General features: G+C 40.9%; 1 protein-coding gene across 1 annotated transcript in view; it reads right to left on the minus strand.

Moving 5' to 3' along the window:
* The window catches only part of LOC122813215 (4-trimethylaminobutyraldehyde dehydrogenase-like), a 306,910-nt gene that overhangs the window by 77,911 nt on the left and 204,754 nt on the right, over positions 1–24,245 (minus strand). The gene's annotated exons all lie outside the window — the stretch shown is intronic.

The following is a 24,245-nucleotide window of genomic DNA, read 5'->3' on the forward strand; positions in this document are numbered from 1 at the left end:
TGTTGTCGAACATATGAGGTTCGAAATTTTGAAGCTCTGAATATATGACATAGCCCCGTGAAGTCTACACATCCTCACTTGTGTACAAGTAGATTTTTGCCATACACTTCACTTTCTTCCCACACCCGAAAGACATGCCATAGCTGAAATGGAAATCCTCCAAACTGCCCACAAGTGTGCATGATACATGAGGATGGTTTACCAATCTATATGAAGATGGCAATGATATGACACTAAAAGAGGGTACATAAGGATGTGAAGGCTTTGCAGTTATTGGAGTCTTCCTGTCCAATGCAACACCCACATCCTAAGGATGTGAACAGAACTATGAACACTGTTCCTGCTATAAATCCAAAGAAATACAAGATAGTCTGAGGTTGGACATCGGCTGTTTCTTTAGTCTGCCACAGTCATAACTTACTAAGCTATCTTCTCAGGCAGGAATAACCAATAATGAAGAGAGCCCAGTTCTGGCCCAGTAAAGGCAGCACTACTAAATCAGGACAACAGAGGACTTCTTGTAGTTTACAAAGGCCCCTAGAGCATGCAGTCACTGAAGAGCCCAAGCCAGGAATGTTACTGGAGAATCCCTTGAGGGGGCCACCAGAAGACCATCTTCCACAGAAGGGAATACCTGACATTTCTTCTCCTCTGAGGTCTATCACCACAGCTAACACTCTAATAAACACTCTGGGTGCAGAGAAGAGACCACACTACAACAGGCTGCAATAAAAGTAATGTCCAGCAATGAACCAAACTCCTGTGTGGACCCCACCAGACAGTGATTTGACAAAAGGCATTCATAACATACCCTGGTGCAACACAGAAAGTCACAACCCAGAATCTGATATACTAGATGTGATTGATGAAGATTCTGAGATCCAAGATGAGAAAGAAGTCTTTTGTTCCCTTTAAGATGAGGAACATTTGGCATCTCTTGCCTTTCTCACAAGAAGGAACAGGATGTGCTGCCCCTTTTAGAGTAACATATGACACTATAACAAAAGCTCTGCCATGACTGCTTGGCTTATCAGTACAAATATTTCCGGGAAGGGCCTACTAACTTCAAAGATGTAGCCATCTGTAATCATGTTTACAGCCCACCAGTTCAGTGACGGCTCTGCCTGCTTAGACAATCTCAGACAACTGGTCTCTCACATCAGTACAAAGTGATAATCATGACTGATACGTTTAACCTGTCAAAATTCTCCTCCTTGGAGTCTCTGTTAGCACAACAGGGGGAAAACAAACTACCTGCCTGTTTGGGTTCCTGTTCTTATAGTTGCCTTCTCTTTCTTGAAGAAGTGATTTGAAAGAAGAAAAGGTACAGACTTTGGGGGAGACATCACAGAAGCCATCACTGATGGTCAATAACTGTCTCTCTTCCTGAAATCGAGACACAATCTCCTGATTTTTGTTTTTCAAGTTTTTTATTGGTTCCTTCTTTATAACTGGAATCTGGACATGAGAGGCACTTAATTAAATGACATGAAACCCAAGATGGCCAAAGAGAAAACCCTCTTTCTCACCCTATCCAAAACCTTCAACATCTCAGCAGATAGTAAGGTGGTAGTCTCGGGGAGCAATGCAGGATGAAAACGATAATGAATGAGTCTGTCCTGGAATGTTCAGTACTGATGTCACTCCAATCTGCTGGACACCCTACAGAAAGCATCTGCCTTATTGCAAATAGAGTAGATGCTTCTACCTGCATAATAGTAGAGCTTCTACCTCATCATCCTTCTTGCACACAACAGGTGACTTTTTTTTAGAAGAAAGACAGAGGAACTAAAGGGTAATCCATAGTGGACTTTATAATCTTAAGTATCTTCCCAAAGGAGGAATCAACTGGAAAGGAAGCCTAATTATCCTTTTCTGTCTCAGAGACAAGTACCTTTACGTCATGAGAATCTCCTCAGGAACATGAAGGAAATGCAGAGTACACGGAAGTTTGGATTCCCTTGGTATGTATGGCAATGACTGTGCAACCCCTAAGGTGTTGGCTGATGGATCAACGTGTACACAGGTAGTGCGTGCTGGAGGTGGCATCTGGATGCAACCTTCCAGCACAGGGCTTCACTCGGTGCCAGCTTATGATCCCTCAGGGTACAGTCCTATACCTGTGAGGAAACAGTCCATTAGGAATTAAACACAGCATGAATGTCCAATGTCTGAGACATTATTGTGGGGACAGCTGGCTCTGAAGTGCATGTATGAATCTTGGAAACCTAAACTGCAAATCTCACAGTGTGGAGGTCACAGTGGGTCTGGACAGTACAATCCTTGATCCTGAGTGCTACCACATAATCTCCACTCTGGAATTTAAGGGATTTTTTTTCACATGAGCCATCTGACTAAAGTTATGCTCTGATTACACAAACCTGAGTGTCTGTAAAGGTATCTAGAAATGCACCCCTAAGGTTGCTACCACTGGTCACCTCCTTTATTTCTCTTGTCTGCCACTGGCTACCAGCTCAGTCTTTTAGTCTTAACTCTGTTAAAGGGGAACGCATTGCTCATAAAAAGTAGTGCAGTTGACTCATGGCTGGACTTTCTGACCAGAATCCAGCCTCCAGAAATAATGGACCTTCAGGGGGTTAGGAAGCCTTCTGCCTGCATTAGCAGGCTTCACAATACCCTTGGGCAGTCCATTATTTCTTTGTAATGCCCATCTTGTCAGAAACTATTGCTTGATTAGTAAAAACTTGTACTGTTCAGTGAAACGGGATATCCATAAACACACTTTTGCTCAGTCCTCTGTTACAAGTCTTATCTGCCAATCAAACAATCTTACGGCCAATATATATCTAACAGCCAATTATCCCTTTAAGAAAATCTAATAGAAGTATGGAATAAGTCAGAGAATGAGAAATGTGCAAATCACATCACATCACAGGACCACAGGGAACAGGTCAGTGGGGATATGTTTATCTATTCTGGGCTTACAGAATCAACCTGTATGTGAAAATAAGCCACACCAGGTGGTCAGCAACAAACTAGTGAAAAGATCTAACCAGCCAGATTTACATATCGCTACACAGCAACCTCAAGAAAGCAATCTGAAATACTTAAAAAACTTCAGTCAAAACTAAACGTATAAGAACAGCTTAAAAGGGTACATGACAGCAACATATCTGGCTTTTCAGACTAAAAAAAACTGCCAGAATTAAAACAGTGAATTCATGGAATGGGGGGAGGAGAAGGAGCAGCAAGGAACCTATCAAGTTCTCCAAAAATTGCAAATGACTGGATGGTGTAGAAGACCACCCTAGAGGTGGGAGTTAACGTAGTGAGGAGAATCTACCCCACTAATGAAATGAGACTGTATTCATCATACAGTAAGCTAAGTTCCTCAAGAGACCCCTGATGAACTAGACTGGGAATAATGGAAAATAAACACTCCCTGAATTAGACTGGGAATAATGGAAAATAAACACTCCGTGTTTAAGACAGAGATAAGCGCAAACAAATAGATGGAGAAAATAAAAAGCATGAATATTCGCAATTAGAAAGTACGCAGGGAGCATAGCAATGAAGCACAACAATGGAAGGCTGCCTCTGAGTGAGGCGGAGGCTACAAATGTAACCCATAAGGACGAGGGGAGCACAGCTCTAAATCTTCAAAGAGATGCATGACTACAGAAACAAAGACAGACAATGAAAACAATGGGATAATAAGATAATGGTTAGGGTAGCAAGAAAAAAAATCAAGGTCCTTAAGCTTTACCAGTCTTTTAGAAAGAACATGGATTAGTACTAAGCTAACTGCCCTTGCGAGCCATTTTAAGCTTAGCCAATTATCCCTTGTGAGACTCGAACCTTGCACCTTGTGTTTGTAAGGCAAACACCTTAACCATTAGGTCACCCTCTCAACCTTCCCCAAAACAGTCAGAATGGTCGAAGTTGAGGAGAAGCATAACTAAGCATTCCCAAAAATGAATGACAGGGGAAAGGAGAAACAGAAAAAGGCTACAAAGGGAAACATCACCCACATAAAAAGGGGTGGAAAGAGCTTCAGAACTGCCAGTACAACAAAACCATGTTCAGCGAATAGGCCCTCAAGAAGGTAACAATGAATTTTATTAGACTACCAAGGGACTACCTGTGAAGGGCCTCCAGGAAGCCATGGCTAAAGACAGGCCCCTTTATACCACAGTGTGTTCAAAAAGAGCAGGGAGGAAGGGCACTGTTAATCAAAACTAACAAAAAAACAATGTTTACAAAAGAAACAGAGTATAAAGGATTAGTACAGATGAAATCGCTTTAGCTAGCAGATCTAGCAGTCTCTCTCTCTCTCTCTCTCTCTCTGATACTCTCCCTGTGGGAGGAATAAAGAGACCTTGCTGAACTTTTCAGTTAAGCAGGTAGATGGATGAGTGTTCTTGTTCTAATACATTAACATTTAACAGGTGAGTTATTTAAAAGCAGTTACAGACAAAGGTGGGAAAGTCCATGGAGCTGACTGGAGGAAAATCTTGGAGATAGAAAAACAAGGAACCAATCCCAGAGCTTAGAGGTTAGTCCCTTATATGAATATTCCTGAAAGACCCGTGAGGGTTTAACAGCTCAGCAGTCTATGGAACCTCATTCTTAGTTAAAGGTTTTATTTTATTTTTAACTTCTAGCAGACAAAACATGACAACACACTATGAACTATAACTGCAGAACTATATTTAAGAAACCACTTTCGCCTGAGCTGCATCAGGTCCATCCAATAGAGTGGTTTATACTTTAATTGTTGAAAATGCTTGCTTTTATGAGGCTATCACCAGACTTTGTTTTACAAAAGCATTAATGTGAAAGAACAGACAAAGGTGAAAAGTAACAAGGCAGATGGCTCAAAGGAAACAAGAGGACACAGTCAACATACCTTCCTCTTCTCATTAATAATATACTGAAAAATTGAAAAGAAAACTTGAATAAACTCCCACAACCTTAGTAAGATAATTCACTAAGTGGAGTTAATGGCTTAAAAGGATTCAAAGGAGAACGTACTGGATCTGTACTTAAAGAAATCTGACCAAGGGAGAATGGCTGAGGAGAAATACGTATACAAAAGTAAATAGGAAATGTGGGATCGTAGTGGCCGCAAAAAGAGCTGGAGAAGAGCTATACTTTAAGTGAGCATTCAGTATTACCAGGGATTGTCATGGAGGACCTGCCAAGGGACATCATTCTAAAAGAAGGCTAATATGACGTGTTCAAGAGAGGATATGGAATGGGAAACAGGAGGACCTGCAAAAAGAAATTTCACCTTGTATCCTATTAAGTAAAAATGCAGCTGAGGAACAATAACAGTAGAAAGGTCCTTTGGCAGCCAATCAACAGAAAACCATACCTGTGTCAATCACCAGCCTGAGGATTTTCTTTTTTCAGAATACCCAGCCAAGTGTTAAGCTTTTTAAGCCAGAAATAGGCTTCAAGGGAGCAACAATAAAAAGGCATCAAGGGAGCTCCAAGAGGCATGAAAACATCACACAGAATCATACAGTAGATACATCTACAATACACAAACAACAGTTAAAAGTACTGGCTCATAATGCTAAATGGAATAAACAAAAGCAGAAAATGACAAGAAGCTCTAAATATTACAATGTACGGCCTATTACACTAAGAAATGTACAAAACTTACAAAAAATAAACAATTACTTTATACACTTATCAAGCATGTATGCCATTGGGAAACTTATTCAGCAGGATCAGGAAGGCTGTAAATCTAGAACAAATTATTCCTACCTGAAGGGCCAACACACACAAAGCACACTGGGGATGCAGTTTAAGAGACAGAGTGTTTTTTTTGTCCCTAAACCCTGGGGACTTCATCGGGCTAATCTTAGTAAGGCAAGTAACTAGACAGACATCAAGGAGAATGCCTAATCTATCATATAGGTACCAAAACATCTAAATTAGATGAACAACCTATGAAGACCACAGGAGAAGAATCACCTGGGAACTACAAGTGAATAGTAGGTTGGAAACCGATTGTTATCAGAACTCACTGAGTCTAATGTCACTAACTGTTTTATCTCCCTAGCTTTGAGAAGGATGTTAAAGTCAATACAAGATGCCAGAGGATGCTCCATTTCAATTAGGTGAAAAAACCTGGCTGATGTCTAAACTCAAAGAAGAGGTACACTTACATAGAGCATTACAATTTTGCTCATTACTTACTGCATGGAAATGTTGCAAATGTGCTAACCAAGTCTGCAAAGGGATTGTTTTCCCATGTACAAGCATGAACAACTGCTGCAATTTGCCACATAAATCACTCTCATACAGAACAAAAACTGGGAACACTAAATTTGTAAATCTTCTTAGAAGGCCAAGTAGGTAATTTGTTTAAAATATGGTTGGGCAAACCCCCTACTTCACTGGACACTGCAGTCTTTTCACTGTTTATTATATAAAGAATGCATATAGTAAGCATTAAATAATAAATGTATACATGCATTTACACTGGAGAAAATGCCAGATTCAGATAATAAAAGCACACACTGTGTTCCGCACTAAATGGTTTTATGTGTATGGTGTTTTTTCCCCTTTGGTTCACTGTCTTCACTCTCTTTGCTTAGCTGTTTCTGGAAGTACTGCAGAAAAGTGTCATTGTACTAACAACCAGTGCTAAGGTCAATACTGGACGTAAGTAAAATACAACACAACAGAACCACTTTATTCTTGGACCATAGCTCTCATAACAGCAGCTATATGCAGATCTGCAGACAAGAAGGGGGGGGGGGTATGTACTGCTGGTGGTAAGTACCTTTCACAACAACTTCTGCAGGCATAGTCACTGTATCTCTAAACAGAACATTTGGATAAAATCCCAAGCAGTCCTCAGATTACTTCAGGACATGAACAGTTAAAGGATCCCATTGAACTACAACTGTATCAAAATCTGCTCCATCCTTACACTGTACTTTCAACTTGTATGTGGTGAAAATGTGAATAGGTGTCCATGTGGCAGCTTTTAATATATTGTATGAAGGCACATTTCTAAACATAGTTCTGATGAACCATAGTTCATGGTTTTAAGGGGCCGTCATTGTCCTTGATGGATTCAGATGGAACTTGAGGAAATTCAAGCAGAACGCTGGTACTTTAAATAGTTCAGGGTGAAAGCCAATGCTATCTGTAACTGTTCCCAAATCTGGGCCTGAATTATGCAGTCATCCAGGTAAAGGTATATGTGAAGGCCCTTGATTCTGCAATGGGCTACTGAGGCCAAACATTCTATAAAACAGATGGGTACAGTAGCTCATCCAAAGAGTAAGAACGTAAATTGGTACTGTGATAGCCCCACCTTTGATCTTAGAAAGTGCCTCTGGTCCTTGTATATGGGCACATTGCATGAAGGCCTACTTTAGGTACTAAGTCACCATCTGAGCCTGAAGGAGCAGGAAATGCAGGAGGGTCTGCACAGGCAGTATTTTGAACTTTAGGACCTTTACGAAATTGTCTAAATGTGAATGATAAAGAATAGGTCTGCAGGGCTCTCATTTCTTAGTACTACAAAAAAAAAATGAGTAAAGGCCCACTCCCCCTTTTTTTGTGGGACCTACCTACTACTACTTGTTCCAGTGGCCCTTCCAGAACAAGTGGCATCAAATGTTTCTGGAGTCCCTCTGTCATGACAGTCATCCATTGAAACTGTGGGACAGATAGAAACTACAGCTGGTTTCCCAGAGGGCAATCTGCAGAATCCGTTTGTCATCTCACAATTTCTATTTTTCTGAAAATGATCAAGCTCCTCCATTCTGGAAGGATCTGCTTGGAAAAAAATAAGCTGTAAGAGCTGGAGTAGCATTAAGGATTTGGGGTGACAGCATGACTGGCATAAGTTACAGTTGTCTACTGACTGGCTCCTTGCTCTGTTGGCCTCCAGGTTTCCCTTTTTGGCCTTGCTATTTGCATTTCAGAAAAATCCCTTTACCTTTTACCCTTCACCTGTTTTCCTTCTAGCTGACATTTGTAAAACAGACAGCTCTAAGTAGAGTTATTCCTATTATATTTTCCAATGGGTGGGTAAATTAGGACTTTCAGTGACTCCACTGTTTTATGCTTCTCCTTTTAAGTGTCAAAAATGTCTTGAGATGGAACTCTAGAAAATCAATTCCTTATCAAGTGCAGCCATAACGAGTTGTGTTTTGACAATCTTAGGCAGGCTGGGGATAGAACTTCAGCCACACAAATCTCGCAATTACAGACCACAGCAGAAGCCTTAGAAGACACACCTACATCATAACTAAATCTATTAGCATGCCTTGGTTCTCTAGCTGAAGTTAATCAATTTTTCTTCTGTTCCTCTAGTGCATCTACCATGACATGATCACCATCTGCTGCAGAGTTTTATCTAAGCCATCCACACACAAGTTACTCTTCATCTATTTTCTGTATCCAGAAGTTTAAACCCAAAATGTCTAAGAATACAAAAATGTTATTTTTTGTGGGGGAAAAGCTCCATTGCAGCCCCCCTAATGGAACAATTCCTCCACCCCCAACTTATATATTCCAACTACAGTCACATATTAAGAGAGAAAAGTCAAAAAACACACTGCACTGCTTGCACAATGTAAGTACACATGGTCTCAATAAACCTTGGTTAAAAAATGAAGGCATTGTAGTCCTTCCCAAAACAGTCCAAGAGTCTACACTCCCTGTCACTGAGAAGGAAAATTTGGGAAGGGACTTGTCTCTGAAATGCAACAGTATACACACACATTACAACTCTATATTTCACTGGATTTTTCCATAGGAACTTAAAACGGATCCTTGACCCTGAAGAGAAAAGGCTACCTTTGAGTGGGGACCTAGGAATCTGTTTCCAGAGATGATGTATTGAAAGTAACTACAAATGCTTCAAAAACTGGAGGGACTGCAAGAGGTTTTAGATTGTCTAGGCCATAAAGGTCTATATACTTTTTTTGGGCCACTGACACTTTTCTACATTCCATCTGAAGTATCTGTCACTGAAGCAGGAGTTTCCCAAAATGAAATTAAATGTCTTTTGGTGGAGAACAAAAATATATGATGTCATCTCTGACCAAGCCATACCTTAGAAAGGAGACTATCTGGGATCTGCAAGTCAGATCATTCTATTTCTCTGACTCAAGAGTAGTCTGATATTTCTTTTGTGGAGGGCTATGTTTTCTTCTAAGGAAGTGCAGCCCCAAAACCAGATTACTGATCTGGCCTAGCTTGCAGAAGTTGAAAAAAGAAAACAGGTTCTGGGTTAGTGTCTACCAGTCATGAAGAGAAATCTGGATAAAGATAGGGTTTAGGATGCTTCTTGTATATGTATCTCTTATGCCGGCAAGGCCTGCAAAATGGTAGCCATCCAATCTATGGACTTCTGACTCCTTAAATAGGGGAAAGACTGTCTCCGGGGCTGCATCTCATGGCTGAAAATATAGCTCCTTAATCATACTTTTGTAGCCATGCTCTCATACAGAGATAAGGAGAATGTCCCCTTTCCCTGAAGTAATGCAGACCTAGTTATTAGACGCAGCTGTCTCAGGACTTATGTCTAGCTCAACCACAGGAACAGGTTTATGAGCTCAGAAAGACAAGCACATGGCTGGTGGAATGGCAGCCTTTAGAAGAGAAATACCAGAGACCGCAACAAGAACAAGCATTGGCGCTAAGGGTTTTACAAGCACCTTTACATGACCAATGCACTCAGGCATAGTGAGGACAAATGGGATTGTGCCCTCCTTCCCTGCCTCTCAATTTCCTTCTCAACGGGCTCACTTCTCCATATGGTTTGTGTTTCTTTCTGAAATGCATGAAGCAGTATTTCATCCTATCTGGCAGTCTTTTAGAAATGGGACTCCAGCTTAACATAAGCCTGCAGAAACTTTTCCCCTCTCAGCATTTTTTATTAAATTCATGCTAAGGGGATATGTCATGGGAAGGGTCAAAGAGAACAGACAATGGATGTAAAAATCCCTATGAAAAATGTCACCCACAAGTACACATACTTTCTTTTTTGTAGAAAAACATAACACACTTGGCCCTAGGCCATATGTTGTAATCAAGTGAAAAGCACAAAAAACTAACATTATTTAAATCACCCAAGCAAGACAGAGAAACAGATTTTCCCCATTTGGAAACTTGCACACAATGAGCTCTGGAAACTCACAGTCAAACCACTGAAAACTGAGCATGAAACCTAGACCCAGCGAAGCCCATCACAGTTTTCTGCAACAAAGAACTGTAACGGATGAGGTTTGACATCTCCTTATAACATAAACAAGGAGGTCGGGTACGAGCACCAAGCTTGCAACTTTGATGGTGACCTACAGCTGAGATCCCAACATCATTACTGTAACAGTGATCCATACAAAGAACGTCATGTATTCTTCTGGTATAGTGTTTTAGCTCACTTTACATGTCTAGCACATATGTAAGACTTCCTCCTGAAAACTGGAAGCAGAACAGACTACAAGTGAGACCACCTTGGCCACAAAAGATATATTATACTTTTAAAGATCATCTTTCAATATGAATACTAATTCAAGGTGGCTTATAAATCATGGCTTGTAACTCTGAAATCCTTCTCCTTGAGGTTATAACATTTCCACCATGCTAGCTGCTTCAAATGGAGGTAGAGCTAAAATTTCCAAAATTAATTTAAATGGAGGACGCCCTTCATGAAGGCTTTCACAGCTGGATCCATTTCTCTGCTGCTGGGTTAATAAGGACTTGTATAGAGCCAAGGACTATGAAAGAAAAGTGGCTAGCTTCATCAGTATGCAGAACCACAGCTGCCTCATCCAAGAGGGAGTTTTGCTTTATAAGGTTCTCTAATCCTGTTTTGCCATCACAAGTACTTTCTGGATCACAGGAAATAAGGAAAGGCATATTCTTAAAGCATTTTTGTGAGATAGTAGGGAGCAACAGATTTGGAGTTGAGCTGAATGCCAAATTCTAGTTTAGTACCACAAAAACAAGTTCACTTCTGACATATATCACATCTATATAATGTCTTAAAAAGGCTATACATTCTGTTTCTGTTCCATCCTATGCCTAAGCAGGTAATTATTATATGGACTACAGTCCTGAAAAAATTTATGTACTCCAGAGAGATGAAGATTGTGCAGAAAGGCTCAGTGCTAGTCTGTTATCAGCTGTTAAGTTTCCAATGCAAGACTAAGCATCTATTTTCATCGGCTGAAATGGTCTGTCCACAATACGTGTTTCTTCTTTACCAACTGAGGAAGATGCATGACAACCTCTAAGGAATTTTATTGCAAAAATTACATTATGTCCCACTGCCCTTAGGTATTGTCTTGTTCTAATTCTCTGCTGTTGGTAACATTCACTTATGTTTCATCAGTTTTCAAACATTCAGAAACGTAACTTGAAATTACTAAAAATAAACACACACAATACAATTGCATTGGGCTTCAATGAACTAAAATCAACGAAAGCTATGAAAAGTTGATATTACAAACTGCATTTGTCTGAGTGTAGGGTAATCATTACATTCTGTCTTTATATTCTGTATTTTCATCTAATTCTCTTGAGAGAGACAGGCTCTCCTATGGATGAACTTTATAATGCCCCAAATGGCTGCAATGACTATGGATGATTTCCTCTAGTTTACTGTGATCTCTGAGGACGACACCAATGAAATTTCAGACTGATGTGTTGTAGTAACATTTCTTGTGACCAGGCCATCATCAGGCAGTTAGCTCTCAAAGACTCTTGAAATAAGTGTCATCTGTTTTATAATCGCCACTGGGGAATCTAAAATGGAATGGACATCCTTAGTATTCAAGCCCACCTGTCCTCCCTAACACAGACTTTCCAGTCATCCCCCCCAGCCAGTTCCATCAGTGCCTGAGCTGCTAGTTGAAGCCAGATCACTTGTGTCATAGTCTGGGCTCTATCCTCTATGTTACAGAGATAGCACTGGAGCTAACTTTTTTGCCCCCCCCCCACACACACCGCTTGCCAACTATCAGACTCTGTCTCAGTCAGCCGGGTCATTAATTTTCCATATCACCACTGTAAGCGCTGAACAAGTGGAGCTATGATCTGGATACCCATCACAGCTGGTTAGATTTTTGCACTCCTAACATGCATGCCTGGTAACACACTCGGGGGTCAGCATGCAATGGGAATTAGCAAAGGCATGTCAACTTCACCTGAAAGTGACATAATCCCCTCAGGATAAGTCACTACCTCTATGGGGTCATAAAGATTCCACTGAAGATTTGACCATGGGCACATACATCCCAGGCATGTGCTCCCATACTCTAATGCTGAGGAGAGCCGAAGTCCCATCAGTCCTGCCTTCTCCCACACCTGCTCCAGCAGGCACCTGAACTGCTAATCAAACTTCAGTAACCTGAATAATAGTCAAGACTGGTCATCTGCACTCATGGATCTGGCACTGGACCTTAACATTTGGTAATATTTTGGGGTCTGCTCATGGCCTAAATGGCAGAGCTGAAAACTGAAGGTGATGAAGAGGAATCCAAAACATCAGACACTTTGTGTGAGAAGTCCTTTTTTGGGAACTGTCCTTAAACATCTTTCATATCCAAAGTGTCTTAGAGGATACCCTCCTCTTTGTAAGGCAATAATTTTATCAGCGTCAACACCCTGAATTTGTTTGTCTGGACGAAAAGAATTCACATCTGGCAAATCTGGTAATAGGTCTAATATCCTTGCTGGGGGTGAGAAATAGCCCAGAATAAAAACTTTGACGTATACAACTGTGAGGCACCCTCTGTATTGCCTTCCTGAACAACACGTGATCCAACAAAAGTACAGCCTTTCTACCTACAGCCTCTGAGAAGACCATGAGTATTCAATACAAGAAATGACTAGAAAAGACAATTAAGACCCTGGCTGGAATGATTAGTTGCACAGCAGGTTATGCAGTTAATGCCATCAGAATACGGACCTAATATTCTTACTCCATGAATTACCTGGTATTTGTGAATATTTACACAGGAATAATGATTAACGACATTTCAACTTGTAAGCTGCTTTTAACACCTTTCTAAAACTATCACTTAAGACACAGACACACATACATTAATAGAAGAGAAAACAGACAATATTAAAATGTTTTCATTTGCATACATTATTCATTACATATATGTTTTCTTTCTTTATATCAATTGTCATTCAGTCCAGCAATACATCACCTGCTCATTTTTTGCCTTCCCCTAAACCTCACTCCTCCCGAATATTATTCTGCATGCATTGTCCCCACAAATTACATTTACTTCTATTTAATCTTCCCCTTTCTTTTTATAAAGATCCAATGTCCGGTTCATTTATCTCTTACAATATTCAATACTTCAACTACAGTTCGTTGACATTTTGATTTCCATTTTGTGGCAACTGCTGTTTTGTCAGCCAGTAGAATTGCAGTTTTTAAGGTCATACAGTGTCTAGGCAATTCAGATCCTGTGTTCCAGCTCAAGAGAATAATTTCCTTAATTACAACCATTCTTCCGCCAATATTTATAACAGAGAATTATGCAGGGAAATGTTAAAATCTGCCAACTGACTACAACCCCCCCCCCAAAAAAAAAACATGCTCCCAGTTACCTCTTTCTTCCCCATCACACCTCGACATTTAGACATTTACTATCTAGCTGAGGAATTCTGTTGGGGTATACAAATACCTCTGCAAACACTTCCAAGCAACAATCCCAAACCTTCTGGATTTTGTTGTATACTTGGAAGCCATACATATGCCCTCCCATGGTTCCTTTGTAAATTGCTTTTCCAGTTTCTTTTCACAATCTTTTCTAAACTCCTCTGATTGATTCTTATAGTTATCGTGCAATATTTTATTTGCCCAACTACATAACCATTTGCAATAGCAGCTTCTGTTCCAGACTGGACTAAAATCTTTACCAGAGCAGATCTTTCACTCTATTCTTTTTTCTTTGCCTATACTCTCTCTGACCTGCAGTCCAAACTTCTTCTTGGCCTCACTCCACACTATTACCTTCTCTCTCTCTCTCTCTAGTTATTTGCTCCCAATACCTTGGTTACTTTGTCACTTTTCTCCAGTAAATTCCACCTTCCTCGTGCCTATTTTCTGTACCCCTACTTGTAGTCATTTCTATTGGCAAAATTTCCTTTCTCATTTCTTGTGCTGGCTTAGTTTTTAGAATAGTTTCTGGAACTTTATAAATATGATATTCTGTTTGATTGTTATTGTTCTCCTTCAGGATCTGCAACCAAAATCCCATCCTGTCCTTGTTTCCTGACAGCACCCCTCTGCTTTGTCATCATCCCTTTCCACTTTGAATTATAACCTTCTTCTTGTGTACGTATATGAGGCTTAACTGTGTAGCTGTAAAATATCCTTTCAAGTCAGGTAATCCTAAACCACCTTGTTCTGTTGGGAGGTTCAACTTATCCCACTAACCTTTGTCCTCTTCCCCTCTGTAAAAAGCAACTGTAGCAGAGAACTACCCTATACAGAAAATAAGAAATTCAATTTTGCATACATATTCATAGAAACATAAAACAAGTGAGGCACCACAGGGTTAATCAAAAAGTATTCATTTAATAGCCAGTACATGGACTGACAAACTGATTGACAAACTACAGAAAATCACAGTTTTATAGGATCATAGGAGGTTACTAGGCTATTGGCCTTGAGGTCCTTATAAGCCTAGCCAAGAGTTTAGCCCATGTTTAGAAAAATCATCACCCGATGCCCCTGTCCAGCAGGGACACGGGAGGAATCCCAGGGGTATATTTTCTGTTTTCCATCCAGTTATCCAGGTTATACTTAAAAAGGGGTAAAGAGGTACTCTGCTTGATGTGGAGAGGGAGTCTATTCCATAGATGGGGGGAGTCTCCAGGACACAAATCTGTCCCACCAACAAATCTTGTTGATGTCACAGACCAGGTTGAGGCCAAGAGTGCGGGTTACTCGAGTGCAGCTTGACTTGTAGATATGCAGCAGTCCCATCAAGGTGGGGTGCATGATCGCCTTGTATACCAGACAGAGGTCACCCTCTGAGGAGTCTGTATGAAACTGAGTAAAGGGATAGGGATTTTAGCCTATCTGTGTATGGTAGATGTTTGAGGCCCTGGATTCTCCTGGTGAGGAACCTCTGTGGTCTCTCCAGCTGCTGCAAGTGCTTTGCGAGGTACATGCCAAAAGGGGCGTTGTACTCAATAATGGGACTTATAAGGGGCGTTGTACTCAATAATGGGACTTATAAGGGAAGAATACAGGGATGTTATGACTTCCTTGTCCCTGGATGAGATACCCTTACTTATGAGGTGGCCCATGTAGAATGCTTTCCATACAATGGAAGCAACATGGTGGTCAAAAAATCAGGTTGCTATCAACCTGGGTGCCCAAATCCCTCATGACTGATTGCATGCTTAGGATGCTATTAATGTGATAATTTGTGGGGACGTCACTCTCCCTAAAGGGGATGATGATGATGCATTTTTTGGTATTCAGCCTGAGCTCATGTTTCTGGCACCAGTCATTTGTCTGAGTGAGACCCTCTTGAAGGATGCCCACATCACTAGGGGAACTGATGACAGCACCCAGCTTGCAGTAATCTGCACACATGGTCAGCCATAGCTCACTGGTTTTGGCCTGCACCTCAGAAAAGTATATCCCAAATAACAGAGGCCCCAAGACCGAACCCTGGGGTACGCCACTTGTTATAGGCCTACCGCTTTTGTTGGCTTCCCATATTTTGACTATGTGGGTTCTATCAGTGAGCCAGGTTGCTACCCATCTGGTAACATATGGATTGATGCCCAGTTGAGAGAGTTTATCTATTATGCCCGAGTGGGGAAGAGTGTCAAAGGCTTTGGCCAGGACAGGGTAGGTGGTGGGCACCGTCTTCCCCTTGTCCATGGCTTTGGTAACTGTCTCAAAGAAGTCAACCAAATTTAGCAAACATGACCTCCCCTTGACGAAGCCAAACTGTGTGGGATCAAGTGTTTGGAGGTTGCCAATGTCCTTGTTAATGAGATCCATGGACTTGCAGATTAGGCTAGTTAGGCTGATGGGTCTATAATTTCCCAGATCAGTAGACGCTCCACCTTTGTGTAAAGGGATGACAGTGGCTGTCCTCCACTCAGCTGGGACAAAGCCAATACTCAGGCTTTGGTTGAATAGGGTGCCTAATGGTGCTGCAAGTTCCTGCCTGAGTTCACGCAGGATGCAGCCTGGGATGTTACTGGGTCCCATGGAAGCTGTATTTTTTGCCTTTGAGAGAGCACTGATGACCTGTTCCCTAGATATACGGGGAAGGGGGCAGGTACTGGGGATGTCCTGATTTACTGATGGGGGGGGGGGCAGAGGGGTAAAGTTTTCACTGAATCTGTCAGCCAGCAAGTTTGCTATATTTACAGCATTTGTATATGTGGTGTCCTTGACCACCACTTCTGAACAGATCTGAGTGCTTTCTTTGAGGTTGAGGACATATGTGAAGAAGGCCTTATGAATGTCTCTAGTAGATGTGGCCAATTTGGACTCGAAGTTTGCTTTGGAGGATTTCACTAGTGCTCTTATTTGCTTATTCAGGCTAAGGAGACATTGCTTCCAATTGGGCACCTGCTCATTCTTGGTCTTGGACAGCAATTTTTTCCTTTTGTTATAGAATTCATTTATTGCAGATGTCCACTAGACAGGTTTACTCTTCCTTGTGGAGGATGATTTAGTCCTGTCGGGTATTCCTGATTCCATGCTAGTGCTTTGGAGTAGTTTTGGATATTGGTGCTAGTTCCTACAGGGGGGGGGGGGCTGTGAAGTTGTTTATACCATCCCTCAGGAGGCTGTAATCAGCTTTGGAGAAGTTTTTATGTCTGATCCTAGCTAGAGGGGGTTGGGACAGATGGTGACTTCGAAAGTGACCGCTTTGTGGTTGGATCTTAACAGGGAGGATGATACTATAAGGATGCTGCAGTGGTTACTCATGTTAGTTAATACCAAGTCCAAGATATTATCATCTCTTGTGGGGGTATCCACTAGCTGTTCCAAGGCATTTACATTGACAAAATCAAGGAATCTCTGGGCATTTTTGTTCTGGCATGAGTAGTTCTTCCAATCTATGTTTGTGAAGTTAAAGTCACCCAGGATCACGGTAAAGGGTTGAATCTTGATAGATTCGAACAGGTCCAAATAGGCAGATTGGGCATCTTGAGTCAGATTAGGGGGCTGGTAGTTAGCTATGATTTGAATGGGGTCTTGTCAATGGTTAACTGTACCTGGAGTGTCCCCAGTGTGTCATACTGTTTGACCAGCCTGGAGGTGTGTATGTCTTTAATGTATATTGAAACTCCACCTCCTTTGGCTTTACTGCCCACAGTTTGGGGTCTGAATGTATGATAGGATGAATAACCAGGTAAGTCTGGGGTGCTCTCTACAACTTGGAACCAGGTTTCTGTGACTGCATAGATGTCAGCATTTTCCAGGGTTAAGAATGCTTGCAATGAATGCAGCTTCATGTTTAGACTCCTAGCATTTAGCAGCATGACCTTTAATTTGTGTTTTGTTGAAATTTTTATGTTGGCAATTTTAACCTCATCACTTTTCCTAAAAAAACACTATAGGGGAGGCAAGAGCCCTGGCCAGAAACCTGAAGCCTAAGTGAGACAGATGCAGACCATCTCTGGCAAAACATCGTGGTCTGTCGATCATATCTTCCCAGGCTGTCAGGTACTGGATCCCCCTGGAATGACACCAGAAACTAAGCCAATTGTTAAAGTCAATCATTTTCTGTTTGTATTGAGGCATCATTCTGGGTGACAGCAGAATGCTTCTTAAGGCTAGGGACATACCTACCTGGGACACATAATCAGCAAGCTCAATCATGTCTCTCTTCATACAGTCCAGAGAGGTACGTCTCAGGTCATTCACACCAACATGGACTATGACAGAGTCATAACAGTACCTGTTGTTGAGAGACTTGAGTGCGTATGTGATATGGCAGATTCTGGCACCTGACAGACAACTAACCGTGACTTTCTCCTTATCCAGCCTGGTGAAGGGCATATCTGTGTGTCTCACAATGGAGTCTCCTATGACTAATATGTTGGGTTTATGGTGAAGCCTTAGTCGCTGTGAGGCACAGGTGTGTAGACTATGCGTGGTATGTGTTTGCAGGACTTTGGAGATCGCGTGTGTTTCTGTCTCGGAGGACTCCTTTGCTTGGGTATGTTTATGTGGAGGACCTCCGCATATGTAGGTGTGTGTTGTGTAGGTGTGGGTGTTGTTTGAGGTGTAGTGATTGTGTTGACAACCTTTTCGGTACCAGATATACTGGCTTGAGGGGAAGACAGCTTGGACTCTAGGTTCATAATGTAATTTCATCTCTCACAAATTGTGTCCCTAGGTGGTAGTAGAAGATGGTTGTCTGTGTACATGAGGCAGTTGCTACACTGTCTGAGGATGCCCATATCAACCAGAGTGGCAGGAGAAACTGTAGGAAATTGTCCATTCATATTTAATACAGTTTTAGGTTAACAAAGTAAAATCCATCTCTAAGAGCTGTAGTCAATTTAAGTCCAGATCATTGTTCTTTTTGTAAAGTGACCGTAGGTGTTGTCTAAACGCTGTTCATGATGACGTTACAATTTATCCTGGTGATGAAGGACATTGTTCTCTTGACTTTCAGACAGGCTTTATAATATCAAAACAATTTTTTTAATAAATATTGTAAAGTGTATATTAAACTATGTAGAAGTCTGTTCTGCAGAATGTATCTTAGAACTCATTGCTGTGATTTTACACAACCCACAAACCAGACTGTATAGTAATTTAATACAAGAAAATAAAATAAAAGCTGACACATGCTTTGCATCATTGTTGCAGCTGTTTGAACATTTTCATATTTTACAAACCTGGTCTCCCTGTTTATACAGATAGACATTATTACATTCATGAGTTTAATACAATGCCAATATTAAAGCAGCATTAAAAGAAAAACTTTTTAAAACAGATATAGTATTATGCATATTGACACTGATGTGATTTTATCGAGGTTGTGCATAAAAAATCCTAACAAAAGAAAATAAAACTGATATTGACACATCAGATCTCTGCACTCTGCAGTATCACGTAGGGGCAGTGTGACTCTTCAGGATATAATATGTCTTCAACTTCTAAATTAATATCCAAACAACAGGTAAATAGCTTTCACAACTGTATATTTAACAGAGGGAACAAATGAACATAATACATACATTTTTAAACACTTGACATGCTGAAATTATTTGCCATCTTCCCTAATGCTCGTTCATCACACAGCTCTGTTCTCTTACCTTGCAGTATCTCCTTATCTGCAAACTATCAGTCAAGTTTGTCTTTTTCATCTCCATACTGACAGCATACTGTTAACAGTCCTGCATGCGGCATTAAACAGGTGCAATGAAACTCGCTCATCACACAGCTCTGTTCTTTTACCTTGCAGTATCTCCTTATCTGTAAACTATCAGTCAAGTTTGTCTTTTTCATCTCCATACTGACAGCGTACTGTTAACAGTCCTGCACGCTGCATTAAACAGTTGCAGTGAAACTCGCTCATCACACAGCTCTTCTCTTACATTGCAGTTTCTCCTTATCTGCAAAGTATGTTGGCTTAGGTTTTACATTTTACAATATATTTATTTAAGGCATTATCTACTGTATTCTCTAGCAAGTTGGTATGCTGTAAAGTAGCTTAGCAGCAAGAGGGACCCCCATTTCTTAATAGACTGCCTGTTAGTTTCAACAAACTTATATCTATTACATGCTGGTCTCTAGCCTGTGTTAAAATATTTCTTACCCAGCCTGTTTTAAGTTATTTCTTACCTGATAGTACTACACAACAAAACCACTTATTCTTACTATGAACAGTACATAGCCTTATTCTGTTAAGAGTTTTTAGTGATTGTGCTTGACTATGGGCTTGGCTATAGACACACATACATAGAGTGCTGTAAACTCTCATAACCCCCATCCCACCAGTTAGACCTCTGCAGGAGGTGATATTACCTACTGGGACTCCAGGCCCCATTTTCAAACTGTTTTCTTCCTTGCTGCTGACTCCTTAACTGCGTTCCCTCAGCTTGCTCTAAGTTCTTTTACTTGTTTGTCATATTTTTGTGACTACAGCTATTTTAGATTTGTTGACTACAGGCCTGCTCTGTGTTTTAAAACTCACTAATGTAAATGCAGCACTGTATACTTTATGCCTGGTTCAACTAATTTGTGATTACAGCTATTTAGACTTGACTAGATGCCTGCTCTATGTTTTAGAACACACTAATGTGAATGCTGTCCTGTATACATTATGTCTGATTCAACTACAGCTACTAAGATTTGTTGAGTAGCTGCCTGCTCTGTTTTAAAACTCATTTAGTAACAACTTTTTACTTGTCATACATTTCAAATATGCTATAGTTATATAATGCTCACTGCAACAGGTGTAATAGCCTGCTGCCTAGCTGTGACTGTGTGTTCTGCTATGGTCAGAGGAATGTATCACTTTTTCACCCTGATTACACATGTATTATTAACTGTTTTTTTTCTAAGTATATTTATTAACTGTAGCAGCGTTTTAAAGCTACATTTTGTGTAGCATTGCTTTTGTACTACTGTGCTAGAGTGAATGCAGATGTGTTGTCTTAACAGTTTGTGTTTATATTGTTTGAGTTTTTCTTTCTGTTCTCTAAAATACCTCCATCTATCTTTTGTGTGCTAAAGCCCATATTTGGTAACAATTTTTATTATTTTTTTCTCTCCTCAGCTATCAGTCATGTTTGTCTTTTTCATCTCCATACTGACAGTGTACTGTTAACAGTCCTGCATGCTTCATTAAATGGCTGAAATGAAACTCGCTCATCACACAGCTCTTCTCTTACAATGCAGTTTCTTCTTATCTGCAAAGTATGTTGGCTTAGTTTTTACATTTTACAATATATTTATTTAAGGCATTATCTACTGTACTCTCTAGCAAGTTGTTATGCAGTAAAGTAGCTTAGCAGCAAGGAACCCCCCCCATTTCTTAATAGACTGCCTGTTAGTTTCAACTAACTTATGTCTATTACATGCTGGACTCTAGCCTGTGTTAAGATATTTCCCTGTATCCATACACAACAAAGCCTGGGAAATATTTGGAGTCAGTGTTAGCCCCACTACGCTCCTCTCCCTGCCCTCAATTCCCACCCACCCCCACTACTGCTAAATTTAAACTAAACTGACCACTCCCCTCTAGCTAAGAACCAATCAGAGTCTCGTACATCTCTGAACAGCCCTCCCCTCTTGACCCATTTCCTCTATCACATACTTCCACACCCCGTAAGGGCAATCAACTATCAAAATTGGCCCATCCCCCTAACAAAATGCAGGCAAGTAAAAAAATATTAATTACCCTACTGCCGATATTATTTCTATTTTAACCATCTTACTGCTTACAAACAAGAACTTGACCATAGTATTCACTATCCAACTGGTCAAACAGCCACCCACAACTTCACACATAAAACCAATCACTTTACCATCCCCAACACACCAAATCTACCACCAACAACAAAATATCACCACTGTAGAGCCACAAAACTTAAACCTAAAGACAAAGACTATGTAAAACTTATAAATAAACTTTTAAAGCTAAGAGTATCCTGTCACTATAACCTTATAATACATGGAGACATTCATCCCAACCCTGGCCCATCCACCCTAGCCCATCCTGGCCTACCCACACCGAATAACCCTCACTCCCCTACCACAACCTCCACAGTCATGCTACCACTTTCTACTTCCACTAGTTCCCTCCTAGCATTTCACCTGAATATTAGAAGTATTAGCAATAAGATTCACAACCTCCTAGCAACTCACTCCCCAGACATTATGTGCCTTACAGAAACCTGGCTAAAACCTAATACTACCAACAATGAGATATTACCTCCTAGATACAATATTCACTGGTTAGACTGCACTACAATGAAAGGAGGTGAGATAGCAGTCCTATACAAAAATACTCTGTTTATTGAGGAGCTATTCAACCACCCCAATTCAATAATACAGAACTCCTCATAACCAAACTACAGATCAATCATAACAAATGCTTGAACATCATCTGTGCATATATTCTGCCAGGCAACAACTTAAATACTCTGGAGGATATCCTTCATTGGTTATCCTCTACCTATCCCCAAGAAACAATAGTGCTTGGTGACTTCAACATCGACTGGTACCCCTGCTTCTCCAACCCCCCCCCCCCACACACTCCAATAAACTTATCTTGGTTTAAACAGACCATAACCTCTCCCACCAGGATAATCAAACCAACCAGCAGGGAAAGCATCCTAGACTGGATCCTAGTTAATAATCAAACCCAACAATACACAGCTGGCACTCTCCCTGATGACCTTAGTGGTCATCTACTAACCTATATCATAAAACACAAGGCAGGAAACCCCCACCAGACCAAATATAAAACACTTAGAAATAGGAAAGACTTTGATGCTCCTATTTTCCTAAATGCAGTTGACTGGTCAAAACTAAAAAAATCTACCACTAGAAGAGGCTATAGCTTACTTTAACACTAAATTCCTAAGCATCCTTGATTCCCATGATCCAGCACGTATGATAAAACCTAGATCAAATACAGCCCCGTGGCTGACAATGGATACCAAATCTAAAATCAAAACTAGGAACAAAGCCTGGGCCAGATGGAGATCAACTAAAGACCCACTTGACCATTTACAATACCGTCAACTCAGGAACAATACTAAAAAATATGTTTTACTAGACAAAAAAAGCTTTTACCACAATCTCTTACAAAAACACCAAAACCACCCTTAAAAGTTCTGGGCAGGCTTAAATCAACTTCTACATCCAGGTCATTCTACCACCCCAACCCCAGCTAACCACACCCATAGCTCCCCTGAGACCACAGCCGCCGCTTATAATAACTTTTTCACTGAAACAGTACAATCTCTAGCAAATCAATTAACTCCCACAAAACTAAACCACTCCCCTTACCAACCAACCAATCACCACCAATTTAGCGTCCAAACGGTACCCACTAGTTTTATCAAAACATTTATAAAAAAACTAAAACTTACCACCCTCCCTGTTGACCTCCTCCTGCAGAATACCTACAAATAGCGTCAGATGCCACTGCATATCCCATATCTATCCTAGTCAACAGAACCTTATCCGAAAACACTATCCTCTCCCTCTGGAAGATATCCCATGTCATCCCAGTCCACAAAGGTGGAAGCTCTACAGACATATCCAACTATAGACCTATTGCATTCTTTCCCTCCTAGCCACAATAATGGAGAAATGTGTACACAGGTAACTAATGCAATACCTTACACAGAATAACTTACTATCTAACTCCCAGCATGGCTTCAGGCCAAACCATAACACAACCTCAGCCCTCCTTTCCTTTACTAACACCATAAACGAAAATAGGAATAACAATAGGCTATCCTCCACCCTCTTTCTTGACCTATCAAAAGCCTTCGACATGTTCAACCATGAACTTCTCATTATCTCTCTCAAATCTATTTTCCTCAATAAGCACGCAATCCAGTGGTTCCAGTCCTACCTGACTGGTAGACAACAGGGAGTACTATGGCAGGGCAAACACTCCAGCCAGCTACCTCTCACACTTGGTGTCCCTCAAGGCTCCATACTGGGTCCACTACTCTTCTTTATTTTTATCGACAACCTTCATACTGCTATCCCTAAAGCTACCTGCATTCAATATGCAGATGATTCCACTCTGATCTGCTCAGCTACCTCCCCATCTGAACTGCAAGCCGTAACTCAAAATGCATTCAACACTATTGAGAACTGGCTCGCCAACCAACGCCTACTGCTGAACCCCAATAAAACTAAACTTCTACTCTTCACCCCCACCAGCAAATCTGCCACACTTTCTTTCCCTGTCACGTCAAACAATGGTACCACTATCTCCCCAGATCAACACACTAAACTTCTAGGGGTTATCATAGACAATAATCTTAAATTTGACCTACAGGTCAACAAAACCAAACAGACCATCAATAAAAAGCTTGGGTCACTGTATAGAAACAAAACATTTTTATCCCCACTGGCTAGGACTGCAATCGCCCGGTCACATCTACTCTCTACTCTACTATATGCCTCGCGGGTACTCTCAAACCTTAACAAATTGGAATTATGTGAGCTCTCCCACAGCTACAACCATATTGCCAGATTTGTCACTGGCTCCACTTACAGAACCCACCACTGCCAGAACCTGAAACAACTAGAG

The sequence above is a fragment of the Protopterus annectens genome, chromosome 10.part0, assembly GCF_019279795.1.
Source record: "Protopterus annectens isolate FY-2018-M chromosome 10.part0, PAN1.0, whole genome shotgun sequence".
Classification (NCBI taxonomy): domain Eukaryota; kingdom Metazoa; phylum Chordata; order Ceratodontiformes; family Protopteridae; genus Protopterus; species Protopterus annectens.